The sequence below is a fragment of the Polistes canadensis genome, unplaced genomic scaffold, assembly GCF_001313835.1.
Source record: "Polistes canadensis isolate GaletaPanama2010 unplaced genomic scaffold, ASM131383v1 scaffold_8, whole genome shotgun sequence".
Taxonomy (NCBI): domain Eukaryota; kingdom Metazoa; phylum Arthropoda; class Insecta; order Hymenoptera; family Vespidae; genus Polistes; species Polistes canadensis.
This window is the reverse complement of record NW_014569555.1, coordinates 1,771,761-1,785,001: the sequence shown is the minus strand read 5'-3', so window position 1 is coordinate 1,785,001 and position 13,241 is coordinate 1,771,761. Positions and strand designations below refer to the sequence as shown.

The 13,241-nt window shown below is 37.7% G+C and overlaps 1 protein-coding gene across 14 annotated transcripts in view; it reads left to right on the top strand.

The window, feature by feature from the left end:
* The window catches only part of LOC106791553 (protein turtle), a 222,452-nt gene that overhangs the window by 92,491 nt on the left and 116,720 nt on the right, over positions 1–13,241 (top strand). For all 14 annotated transcript variants that reach the window (XM_014757329.1, XM_014757378.1, XM_014757314.1 and 11 more), the window contains one exon: positions 330–370. The gene's annotated coding sequence lies outside the window, so the exon portion shown is untranslated. The remainder of the gene's footprint in view (positions 1–329; positions 371–13,241) is intronic.

The following is a 13,241-nucleotide window of genomic DNA, read 5'->3' as shown; positions in this document are numbered from 1 at the left end:
GTTTAACTCGAATATCTTATTTTCTTAATTCTTCTTTTTTCATATGAAGAAGAATAAGAAATTCTTGTGATAGTAAAGAGGATGATCACCCTTAAATTATTTTTCAACTATAATTGATAATTATCGATAAGGAAACTCGGTAATATAATATTTCAAGTGTGGTTATTATAGTTTTCCAATACGAAATGAATAAGAGAATTTTTCTTTCGATATCATTATTTGTGATATTCTAGAGAAATATAAATTTAAATCGATAAGTGTAATTGGCGTTAAGATAAAATCATTGTTGTTACCTTAGAAATACTTATTATTGTTGTTATCTGTTACAGGAACGAATCCCGTTAAGAGGAATGAGGATTCTTGGCACGGGGTGAGTTTATTCAACAGATACTATTGTAAAAAGTATAAAAAGAGGAGGCTCGAGAAAGACTCGGAGACCGAAAACTAGCCTAGAATTACGGTTATCATGGAAGCTAGTGCGAGTTCTTGCATACTAAACTAAACCTACCTCTTACCCGTTGACTTTTGCTCTCTTTTACCTACCATCCCTTAAATTCTCCTAGTAAGCTTCTTCTAATTATCCTGCCTTCTTCTAATTGTCTCTTGCTAGTCCGAAGACAAACTGGATGAACGGAAAGAAGAAAGGAAAGAAGGAACCAGCTCATGTTTACCAATTATCCATGAACGAGACGACGTCATTTGATTTTATTTATTTTTTTACCCTCGTTTTCTTAAATTATCGAAAATAAACACGAACAAGAGTCGATATTTTCGTGGTAAGAGATTTTGAATTGAAGTCAACGTTCTCTTTACTTTTCAACGTTACAGTAGTCGGAGGGGAGGTGGCGGAAGGGAGTGAAGTGAAGGGGTTGTGTTCTTTAAAATTAAAAGGGGCCGTAAAACTCGGATGGAAATGCAAAGTAGCAAGTTGAAAATGAGAGAGAGCTGACTATTTTTAATCTTGCATTGACTCACGAAAGTCCCTACGCGTCGTCTCGCTTCGAGTTTAAGAGACGAAAAGACGTCGATTTAATGGCGGACGCTGCTTTTCTCTCTCTCTCTTTTTATTTTTTTTTCTTTCTCAGAGAGAGAGAGAGAGAGAGACAGGGAGAGAGAGAGAGTGAGAGCAAGGAAAAAAGAAAGAGTGGAAAGGAAAGGAAAGGAAAGGGGGTTGTGAGTTCTTGCACGGATAAGAGTAAAAAAGGGCGAATCCTCGAGGCGTACGAGGAGAGACCGAATCCGAGGCTTTTTCTTCTTAATGACTCGCGAAAAATTTTCAATGCGTCCCGACGGCCCGTCTTTTCATGAGGAATAATAAATGGCGGATGGCATCGGGATAACGGAGAGTAGAGTAAACGCGATGGGCTACCGACGAGGTGCCATCGTTGGAAATGTGCGAAGCTTAGAACATGTTAGAGAAAAAGAGAATGAGAGAAAGAGAAAGAGAAAGAAAGAAGAAAAAAAAAGGAAAGAAAAAGAAAGAAAGAAAGGAAAAACGGGACGGGGGTGAGACAGAGGGAGAGAAAAAAAAAGAAAAAAGGGGAAGGAACATCGGTGCTTTCCAAAGAGGTTAAAAAGAGTAGACGGGAGGAGTAGAGGGGGGAGGGTAGTGGCCGGTGCTCTCCTGGCAGCCATAGCGCGGTTTTGTATATTTATCACCCTTTGAAAAATGTCGTTGGAGTCCCTGTGAGTCAAGGGAGATGATACCACCCAAGACTATTCGTCAAAGTAACCGGAAAGTTTGTCACGGCCTTGTCCTTCTTCTTATTCTTCTTTTTCTTCTTATTATTATTATTCTTTTTCCCCGTTTTTGTGATAAGGTTTCTTTTAAGAATTAACGCAAAGGTGTGTTCTGCTCAAAGATCGCATAAGATCCCCCTATTTCTTTTCTTTGATAGGTTTCTTCCTCCGCGAAAGTAGGACTGTTAAGCTTGATAAGAGGAGGGTTTCAAACACGGGGGGTGGGAAGGGGAGAATAGAAGGGAGAGTGGGAGGAGGCAGTTTACAAAACTTGATCCTTGCTTACCGATCTAGCCTCGCAAAGTGATCCTTCGAAAGTTTCTAAGGTATCGAGAGTGATCGAGCAAAATTTATCCTTCCGTAAGGTTTAACGCTAGTGGTATTCCTATAGTGAGGCCCGAAGGGACTTAACCCGTGACACGATACCAAGAAGACCACTCTGAACTTTCTCTTAAGACAGATCGTTTCTCCGTAGAGACGATCTTACACCCTTCCGGTTCTCTCCAATGTTCCTTTCCCATCCTGGTCCGCTTCCTTCGCTTTTATCTCCTGAGAGGTTTACCATGACTCTGAGTAATAGTTTCCTTCGAATAAATGTATTCCGTGTGTTTCTAGAAGAAGGAAGTAATTATTTGGAAAAAGTAGAAGGATGTACTCTATAGTCGAACAAATAGAGAAAGGATTATGTTCGGTTTATGGTCGGACTGTTAAATCTTCGAATACACTGTATGTGTATACGTGTGTGTACGTGTGTGTGTGTGTGTGGCCTGAACAAACTAGAATTACAACCGAGAATGAAACATTTCCGATATATTTTTGAAAATTGATGTAACTACTTACCGATGTTGCTAGTTAAACTCGCATAAAATGAATTTTCCTTAATTGGTCATAGTAATTAAAATCCAAATTTGAAAATCTCGAGTGTAATGTTGGTTAAATATTGGTCCATTGGAATTCCCACCATTCGATACCAGAGAAGTGGGAGATTAAAACTGGAAAATATATAATCTCGTAACAGAGTTTTATTAAGAGCACCACTTGGGTGATTGTAAGAAAGTTTCGCTAACTCTCGGGCTATACTTTGGCGATTTAATGAAAGCTATTGTTCGACTTATTCGAAATTCCGTGCTTTCAGGAATTTTACCCAGGAGTATCGCGGATCCTCGGATTGAAACTTTTCCACCACCGAAAATCTCGCATTAGGAATATTTTGTCAAAGTGACTACTATTCTAATTTACATTTTTATCCTATTATTCTCGCCAAATCCGTTAATCCTTTTATCTCGAATCTAAACGAGTTAAATATCTTCGCGTTAAATCTAGCCAAAAATATTAACGTTCTCATACTTTTCTAGATATTATTTTCACATTAGTAGGACTCGTTCAAATACAATATTATTCCCTTACTCGAGATTACATCTAACTCTTAATCATTATTAATTTTCACACTAAAAATCGTAGTAACGTCGCGTAACTATTCACAAATTTCTCAAAATGCGTTATGATAAATAAAATTGAAAATGAAATCTATATAATATAGACTAACGTCGACGTATTTCAAACGAAGAAAAATATTTTTCCTAGCTAGAATTTTGAAGGAAGAATTTCACTCGCAGCGGGATACCCAATGCGAAACGACTTTATGCGCCGTCATGTCGAATTCTAAAGTAAGAAGGAATAAGAGAAGGTACGAGTAGATGGTAAAAAGAAACATAAAAAAAAGGGGAAAGAATAAAAAAAAAAGATTTAGATGGAGGGGGAAGGGGAGGGGGGAAAAAGACGCGACGGTAGTAATTCGTTAGTGGGATAGAATATTTTTCAGTGCCCATCGATTTCTTCCTTTTTCTCTCTCTCTCTCTCTCTCTCTCTCTTTCTTTCTCATTAACTCTTTTCTAAAACTTCGTTGAATTCGTGCGCCACTCCTACGTACGAGTCTAACAATAAGTGGATTTTCTTTCGACATTTAATCCTGTACCTCGTTACTCGTGCTTTCGGATGAAAATTTGTCTTGTTAGCTTGAGCTCTGTACGCGTTGAACTTATTGCGACTACTTCAACGATGAATTTTTCAATGTGCTTTCTCACGGTAAATAGTTGAACGATATTACCTTCTTTCTCTTTCTTTCTTATAATTTTTCTTTTTTTTATTTTATTTTTTTTTTTTTTAAGAAAAATCTCAGAATTATACGTAATATCAATTCCCCGCCAATGTCCCGAGAGGATGAAAAATTAACGAACGTGAGTAACATACTTTGAAAAAAAAAAAAAAAGTAAAAGAGAAAGAAGAAAAATACAGGAATAGAAAAACAATGAAATAAGGGGAAGGCAAATGAAAGAGAGAGAGAGAGAGAGAAGGTATTATTCCCTGAAGAGGGAAAAGGAACGTCAGGGAATAAGAAGAAATATAGTTTCTTTAAAGAATTCGCAAAGGGCGAAATAAATCCAGTCTCGTTAGTTTTTCAACGAGAATATGTCCTTATCTCAGAAACCATACGTTATAAATAATATGTCGTGCACGTATATAAAGCATGTTAAAAGTAATGGTCGGTGTCTTTCAAACGAAACAATGAGCCCGTGTCCCGTGCCATAAACGATTTTTCCAAATGCGAAACGTAAAGGAAAGAAAATAAAATAATAATACGTACATTTGACCGGGATCGAAAAGCTTCGTGCTTGATTTTAAACATCGTTCACATCTGCATGCGACGCTTTTCATTTCTTCTTCTGCCATATCTCGACACGTATATACCTATATAATAAATGCACGTATACGCGTGCGTATATATATATATATAAAAATATATACATACAACATATTCTCCAGTCTCGTGTTACGCGTCGCTATAAACGTTTTTAACCCAATTACGTCGTCGGTCGACGTTACGAAACATTTTTCGAGAGTACGACAGTGACACTAGATAGCTCGTTTCACAGTTTATAACTGTCGAATTAATGTTTCTATTCTTCTAGTAAAAGAGAAAGAGAAAAAGGAACAGATAGATAGATAGATAGATAGATAGATTGATTGATAGAAAATAAAAATCGAAGTGCTCTTCGTTATCCGTAACTTTAGAGCTTAACAATTAGTTTTTGTGAATTGCAACAAAAAAAAAGTATAGAAAAATAAAAAAATAAAAAAGAAAACAAAATAAAATAAAAATAAACAACTAGGATAAGGAAAAAAATATATATATATATATATCTTGTACAATAATAAATTTAGGTAGTATGGTATGTCGGCGAATCTTTCATAGAAATTCTCGATAATACAGTGACACCAGCTGTCATCGGTGATGTTACGTTTAATGAGAGGAATCAGTGTCGACTATGATAACGAGAGATTCAAGCGTAACGAGCACGGTGGCACACAACGATTGCCTTGCGAGGCACGCTCGAACGACATAGTCACGTTTGCAGGTTACGAGGATATTCGATATTGTAGGACATAGTTTGTCGCCCAAACAAATTCCACTTGATTGTTATAGACACATTATAATGATTAATTACATACCCTCGACCGCTTTATCACGAATATGATAAACGATAGACCCGATTCAAGACACATCGAAATTATCCAAGATTATCAGTAGCAGCAACTCATCCATGAACATTACCAAACAACTATTTCCAAATTAATTAAATTCATAGAGCTCATCTTAAACTTAAACTTTGAAAAGAAAATACGTTGAAAAGGGCAATCACCGGACAACAAATGATATATCGTATTAAAGTTTCGCTCGGAAAAGGGATAAAACGATCGATCGGTAAAAGACAGTGGAGTAGTTTGGTGAAGCCCAGGAATCTCTCGCGCGTATCTAATCTCTTACCAACTCCGCGTCATCTAATCTTCGTGAGAGATTCGGCGGAAGGGCGAGCTTCGTTGTGCCAACACGTGGCTGCTTTCCAATTAGAAGCCGATTACGTCAAACAGTAGTCGACGTAATGAGAGACCGCGATGCGACGCGACAAATCGAATTGCTATAGAGAATTTTTGATCGAAATTCAACGATTTGTAAGGAAGAAAAAAAATAACACTACGGTTCCCCTCCTACACCCTTCTATTATACTCTAACTTTTATTCCTATTATACGATTTTAAATTGTATCATTAATTCGACGCTCTATTCAATTAAAATCAGTATTTTTCTTAATCGTAGAGATATATTTTATTCGTTTTATAAGATGCCATTTATTTTCACTTTTATTTCAGGTTCAGACGTTAAAACGTCCAATAGACCTGCAGGGCTCTACTACATAGTCCGTAATTCCCGCGCCAACCTATTCGATCAGACCATTGTAACTGTTTAATGGGTGTTTCTCTTAATTCCTACGCTTTAACAGCTCCTTTTGTAGAGGGTAAAATTTACGGCATTGTCGGAGGAAAATAGAGAGAAAGGAAAGCGTTCAAAGAGAATAGGAGAGTTCGATTTGACCGATCAAACGTCACGAACACAGTTCTATGTAATCGATCCTACCTCCCGTATACACGTCCCTTTTTAAGTTCATCGCAATAACATTATTTCTAACGAAGAATAATCCTTTTAAATAAAAATTACAAACTTATTATAATAGATAAATAAAAGATTAATTCTATTGTATAATAAGCTTTTCTCAAATCTATTCGCTGATACACAAAATTTAAAAGCACAATAACGCAGCATTACGATTAGAGACAAACTTGTTGTAAATTATTCGCTCATATTGGCTGATTTGTTCGTAAAGTATCGATACTCATCGTTTATGAGACTACATTCTATGATTGTGTTCTATCATCATACCACGTGTTACTGATACGCTTCTCTTAAAGCTGCCAACTTGTGTTTGTGTGTTGTGTTGCGTGTTATTCATGAATAACGAGCTATGGAAGATAACGATCTCGATACCGAGATGATATGAGAATAGTAGCATGTGTGTCATTGCTGATAACGCTCATTATTCTCCCCATATATATTCTCGTAACGTATATACATATCTATATGTATGTGCAAATATCAGATAAAAGAACACGGTGATTTTGTATTCGTCTCTTCTAAACAACTACAGATACCTATACTTCTTTCTTCGTTTCTTCCCTTTCCGAAACCGATTCAAATCGTAGTTGATTAGAGGGACGCGTTTTCCCACAAGATAATTACTACTACAGACGTGATATCGACCGGAAGCTTTGACTACCGAGGTTTCTCTATCAGGAGGCTAGAGTATCCACACATACACACAAACATATGTATATATACATAGCCATGTTTAAGATCACTTTAACGAGCCGTGCTTTTAGATAATTAGAGAAAGGAAACTATTTCTACTATGGAATATATAACGAGGCGTTAAGCTCATCGTTAGATTGTGATTATCATTCATAAAATCTATTTTAGATTTATTCATTTATTTATATGATATTTTTACGTAACACACATTTATTCACTTATAGAGAAAATTTATTAGAGATATATTATATGTAATTCGAATAAAATTGAAAGTTTTTAATTGATTATTACGATTATTTATTTTTATGGTTTTTTTTTTTTCAGACGAATTGGCAAGAATAATCAAAGTAACGTAAGAACTTTAAAAGTAAGCGGTATATATCGAGCGAAATATATATATTTTTCTTTTTCGTCACGCAACCACGTAAGGTAGTTCGCGTAGCAACGATTTTAATATGCAACGAACGGACGAGGGTCGAAGTAAGTAAAGTTTACATCTAGAAAAATAAAGTTAAGCCTACTTTTACCTAAAAATAATCCTTGGGACAAAATATATCCTAACTTCGTATTTTTCTCTCTTTAGTTACCCTTTATTTTCTTCCTCCTCCTTATCCTCGAATAGATATAAAGAACTCGAGAAACTCCGTAAGTGAACTTACGAGAGTGTAAGTTAGTGGTAACTCGGTAAATTTTCGTTCGGTTCATCTCGTTAGTTTGTTCCCTCCTAAGGGATGAGATCGCACGTGAGGATCGCTTGGAGTAATAGCGTGGAGGGAAACAAAGGAGCTAGAAAAGAGTCTTCAATACTTGGAAGATATTTTTACGACGTTTTCTAGAAGAACAAAAAGCTTCCGATCGGGTTCATCGAATGAGGAAACCAATTGCTACTGACCGGTTACGTCTAACGTCCGTTGTAGATTCGATTGATTTTTTTTTTTTTGAGACGAGCTCACCAATTCGAGAAAATCATACATAACACATGTATCGTAGAATTCATTTTATTCTTAATATCGACGTATATATGCGCTAACGAAATCGTCTAATGTATCCATGAACATTAAATCACTTCACAATATAATATATCGTATAATATGAAAGAGAAACAAAGAAAAAGAAGATTTAAACAAAGTCGTGGAAGAAGGAAAAAATGATGAAAGTTTTTTAACCACGTCATAAATTGATTGCACTGATCTAATAAGATCTAGGCCGCGTATAACTATTCTCTCGCGTATAATAACGTCATTTCTAGATAATAATCTCGTACTATTAGGGAAAGAAAGTTTAATGCTGCCATATAATTTGTTAGAATTTATCTAGAGAAATGAGAATGTAACGCGGCAAATGATTTTAGTTGTTAACACAAAAAACAACGTAAGAGAATTTTAGCATAGATATTTTACAAATAATAATATATGTAGAGAAATCGTGTATAAATGGTGTTAACGATTAGCCGTGTTAGAACACGTGCGAAAGGTAGGCGTGACCAAAGGGGGATGTTCAAGCGTGGAAAATAATGAACAGATCGGATGGTCTCGCAACGCGACGGTCCCTCTGCCTCGTTCATTTACATCGTAATGATGCTAAAGTGTCAGCCCTGTCAGGCGCACGATAACACGAGGGTCGGTCTCGACGGGACGATGAGACGGCTCGGGGGTGGAACTTTGGGGGTGTGTAGGATGGATGGAAGTAGTGGAAGCCTCGAACAATATTGGACAGGGTGTAGAGACTGAGAGAGATATATGGATAATAAGAGAGAGAGAGAGAGAGAGAGAGAGCTTTCGTGGTTGACTAAACAAATTATCGCATTTCGATAACAAGCCCACTCATAAAGTGCCAAACCCGAACCAACCCTACGCTGAAATAGTTCGACCACTTGGTAAGCAAGGGGGAAAAGCTTATGACAAGGAAACGCGGAAGCCCAGTAACGGGCCAGACGCGAAACGTGCCTCGTCCTTTCGTAATTGGATACTCGCTTAAGTAGGAGATTAACGCGGCTCGATCAAACTACGTCGAGTGTTAATCTTGGATTTCCGCTGACACGTTGATCGTGATATATTCTACGACGTCGTTGAGTGACATAGTTACCAGAGTAACTATCTCGGATTTCCTCATTAAATTGTCGGAGTTTCTCGTTATTAAATGTTTTCCTATATATGTGTATAAATGGATGTTACAATTTTTTAACTAAAAATGTTCCCTTTACAATTAATTGTTAATAGAAATGTGTTTTATATATTATTGGATATATATTAATATCATTTTTATGTTAAATTTACTTAAATACGGGTTAAAAGATCTTCTTAATTAAGAATAGCGACAGTTACGGAAAGTTGAATAATTAGGAAGTTATGTTACGCAAGGGATTCGCTTACGTAATAAGTCCTTCGTAAGGGATGCTCGGGAGTGAATAAAGGGAGGGGATGACTTGCACTTCGGTTAACGCGGAGCGCAGGATACGTTCCTGGCAACGACCCCTGACCTGCCGCAAGCGTCGGTGCGGTGACGTTGCGGCGTGACGTCACGAATGCACTCAGTGACGTCAAGAGGGTGCGGACCGATGTAGTAGAGATGATATCCAGATGAAACATTCAGAGTATCGGGTCAAGTCACTTAACCTCTCCCTTTTCTTTTTCTATTTCTCTCCCTCTTATGATCCTTTTCTCCTTTGGCTAACCATCCACTTGGAATTTTATAGAATTTTATAGGAAATCGCTCGACCGCCTTTTTCACTAAGAAATTGCTGATGTTAACGATTAATGCTCATCGTTCTGGTAAGCTCTTCTCGTATTGCCCACTTTCGGTTCGATAAGTCGAACGTTTACAATAGTCTCCTCGTTGTAGAAAATATCGATCTTTTTAATTTAAAGCATTAACTTTTCATTGGTTACACTCTTTGCCTAATCTTGACGATAACTTTAGCAAACCTCGACAAAATTGATTTTACCTTTAGTTGAACAGTTTTAACGTTCCGCCTATTTTTCTTCATCGTTTCTTACACCGAACAAAGTAGTTTCCTCAATTTTCCCTTTACGTGTGATGTCAAACGTTATTCGGGTCATTGATTCGTTCGACTCGTCGAAAGTAAAGCTTGTTTGCGAAATGCTTTAATAGCTTCTGCGAGAGGACTCTTGTATTCCTATTTCGAAGTTATAGGCACGAAGTGGGAGAAGAGTATTGGGAGACAAAGGAAGAGTAGTACGAGTGGTATGCCAATGAAAATAATGCAATTTTGTTTGTCGTAAAGGAAATCTAATTTATCGTTGAAATCACGTTACTATGTAGCTAGAAGAATTTTCGTTTCCGTTTACAACGACGACGACAACCGATAAGTTTCTTACGGTACTTATATATTTTCTACGTATACCCACGTATACAACAAGTTTATATCCGTGTATGTTATAACGTTGAAAAGATCGACGATTTGTTCGTTTTAAAATCAATTGTATTAAAAGAAAAAAAAAAAGAAAAAAACAGGAATGATTCGAGAGCTCTCTGATGTTAAGTGAACGCCTCTGGCACACATCTGGCTGCGTCACTCTGCGGTCTTTTTCTAATCCCTACTACCTCACCATCACTTCAACCGTTCTTCACTTCTTCCTTTTTTTTTTTTTTTCGTATTCCGTTCTATCCTTGCTACGTTTCTCGCGCGCTTTCCTCCATAACCTTATTTCACGACGAACCAACCGGTTTATCTTATCCCTCCAAACGTAGTACCAACTCTTTCCTTCCTATCTATCTTTTTCTTCTACTATACCTATTACGTGATAAATCGTTTAACGTTTTTCTCTTTATTTTCAAAGTACGAGACTAAGCAATAAAAATCGAACCGCTTTCTCATCATGATCATCATCATCATCTTCTTCTTCTTCTTATTCTACTATTTCTTCCACACAGTTCATACTAATTTTTAAAGAAGCTTTGACGATACTTCACTCGCTATTCGAGTTTTTCTTTTTTTTTTCTTCTTCTTCTTTTCCTTCTCCCCTGTTTTTTCCCTATCGTGCACGTTTTTTTTTTTTCGTTTTTCCTTCTTTTTTTTTGAATCAATAACGTGGCCGGCCAGAAAGAATGGGTTAAGTGGCCGGTCGGCCTGGTAAAGTCGCTACAGCCTGCTGCCGTACAGTAATATTACCGAGCTAGTTTCGGGGCGATTCGAGCAGAGAATTGCCAAGTCAGCTCATCGTGATCGAGCTTTGTTCCGGTCGGCTGAGCTCGGCTCGTGTACCGGGCCAACGTTACTGCTTACGTTGTAGCGCATTTCCGTGTCCGGTACTTTCCTTAAACCACCCACCCACCATCACTACCACTACCACCACTACCACCTTAACCACCCTTCTCTTTCTCTTTCCTTTACCTCTACTTTGGAAAAGCGTCAACAACGAAACATAGCCAGAGGCTCATCGATTGCTCTTTCTTGTCTCCTTTTTGTTATTCGAATTTCTCTCTATCTCCCTCTCTCTATCTCTCTCTCTCTCTCTCTGTATCTTTTCTTTATACCACAGGACCACAGAATCCGCAACACCCCAACAAGGAAACTTTGGCGCCGCGAAATATCGCATTACGCGAGCAATATTCGTAGCAGAGAATTCGCTGGGCAAGAAATTCCCTTTTGACCTAGATCCCGGCGTGTGAACGTTCTTGCTATCGTTCGCATCACGCAGACCAACTCTCTGAAAGAGAGAAAGGGAGAGAGAGAGAGAGAGAGAGAGAGAGAGAGAGAGAGAGTTAACCGAGCGATTATTACGGAGTCGAACTTCGTGTTTCGTCGTAGAAATGTGTTCGAACACATTACCGTCAGGCTCTACCGTTGACTCCTACCACTTAAATCGTTTACCTCATTTTGGTCACAACTATTGTTCCAACCAACTCCTACCATCGCATTATTTTCGTTTAACTCACACGGAAAACTTGTAACGAGTTTTTTTTCTTCTTTCTTTTTTTTTTTTTCTCTTTAGTTTCAACTCGTTCGAACTATTTCATAAGATCTTATCTTTCATATTAGAGAGAAATAAAAAGAGAGAGCAAGAGAGAGAGAGAGAGAGAGATAGGAAAGGAAAGGAAAGAAAAAACTTAGACGAATCATCGTTTTAGCTGGTATTCTTGCCATGACCGTGGCTAAATATGAACGATAACTTTGCTTTCAAAAGAAATGGACTCTTCTGCTTGTCAGTTCCAGAAACGTATTTAGGTCAAACCGCCAAAATTCACGGAGAAAGGCGCTCTCCCGTTTTCTCTTCGTTCGAACGAACGAACGAACGCGTCGACAACATCTGCTATCTCTTGCTATTTTTCACCGATAGCTAGCTAGCTAGCTAGCTAGCTACGTAAAAGCAAAAGAGAAGCCACTATGTCATCGTTATATAATCAGACTAGTGTCTCGCGACCTAGTGAAAGAGAGAGAGAGAGAGAGAGAGAGAAGCATCGCTATTTTAAACTACTACGGTTATCGATTAAAATTTATTTTCACGTTGCATTTCGCATCGATGTATATCATACTATCAGCTACGTTAATTAATCGAATTAAAATAATCACATCAAACGAATTAAAATGACAGTTTATCGTATAAACTGAGTCCTAGAGAAATTTTTACTCATATAAAATACGTAACGCGTATTTCATATGTGTTAAGTTTAGATCTAAAAAAAAACGATCTGATCTAATCATCCTACAACGATGTTAGATCACTGATATACAAATGTAAAGTGTTTCTTATATTTACATACATTTATTTGCATGAATTAATTCTATCAATTGGCCGTTACTTTATAGAAAAAGAGAAAGAGAGATAGATAGATACAGGGATATAATGTTGAGATAAGAGAATAGAAGATGAAAAAAAAAAGGAAAAGTATAGAGCAAGAAGGAACGCGGAAGGGAGTTCGTAGTAGTCGTTGATGACGTAGATCATCGATAATCGATGTGTTATTATGCGCCGCGCTTGGACGATATGAATTTAGCCGACCGAGGAGAGTAGGGCACGGTGACGTCACTGGCGTTCGCGTCGACGGCTGTGCCGTAACGAGGGATGTTGCGGAGGGATGAAACAGAGAGAGAGAGAGAGAGAAAACTGAGGTCGGTCTGCCTCTGACGTAACACGCCGAGTTGGTGGTAGAAAGCACGAAGGGTGCTACTGCTGCTGCTGCTGCTGCTGCTGCTATTGCTGTGTTGGGTTAGAAGAGAGGGCTTGGAAGGAGTATCGAGCACGGTGGGGAAAGAGAAAGAGAATATGAGAGAGAGAGAGAGAGTGAGAGAATGTGTGTGTGTATATATATATATATATATATATATATATATATAT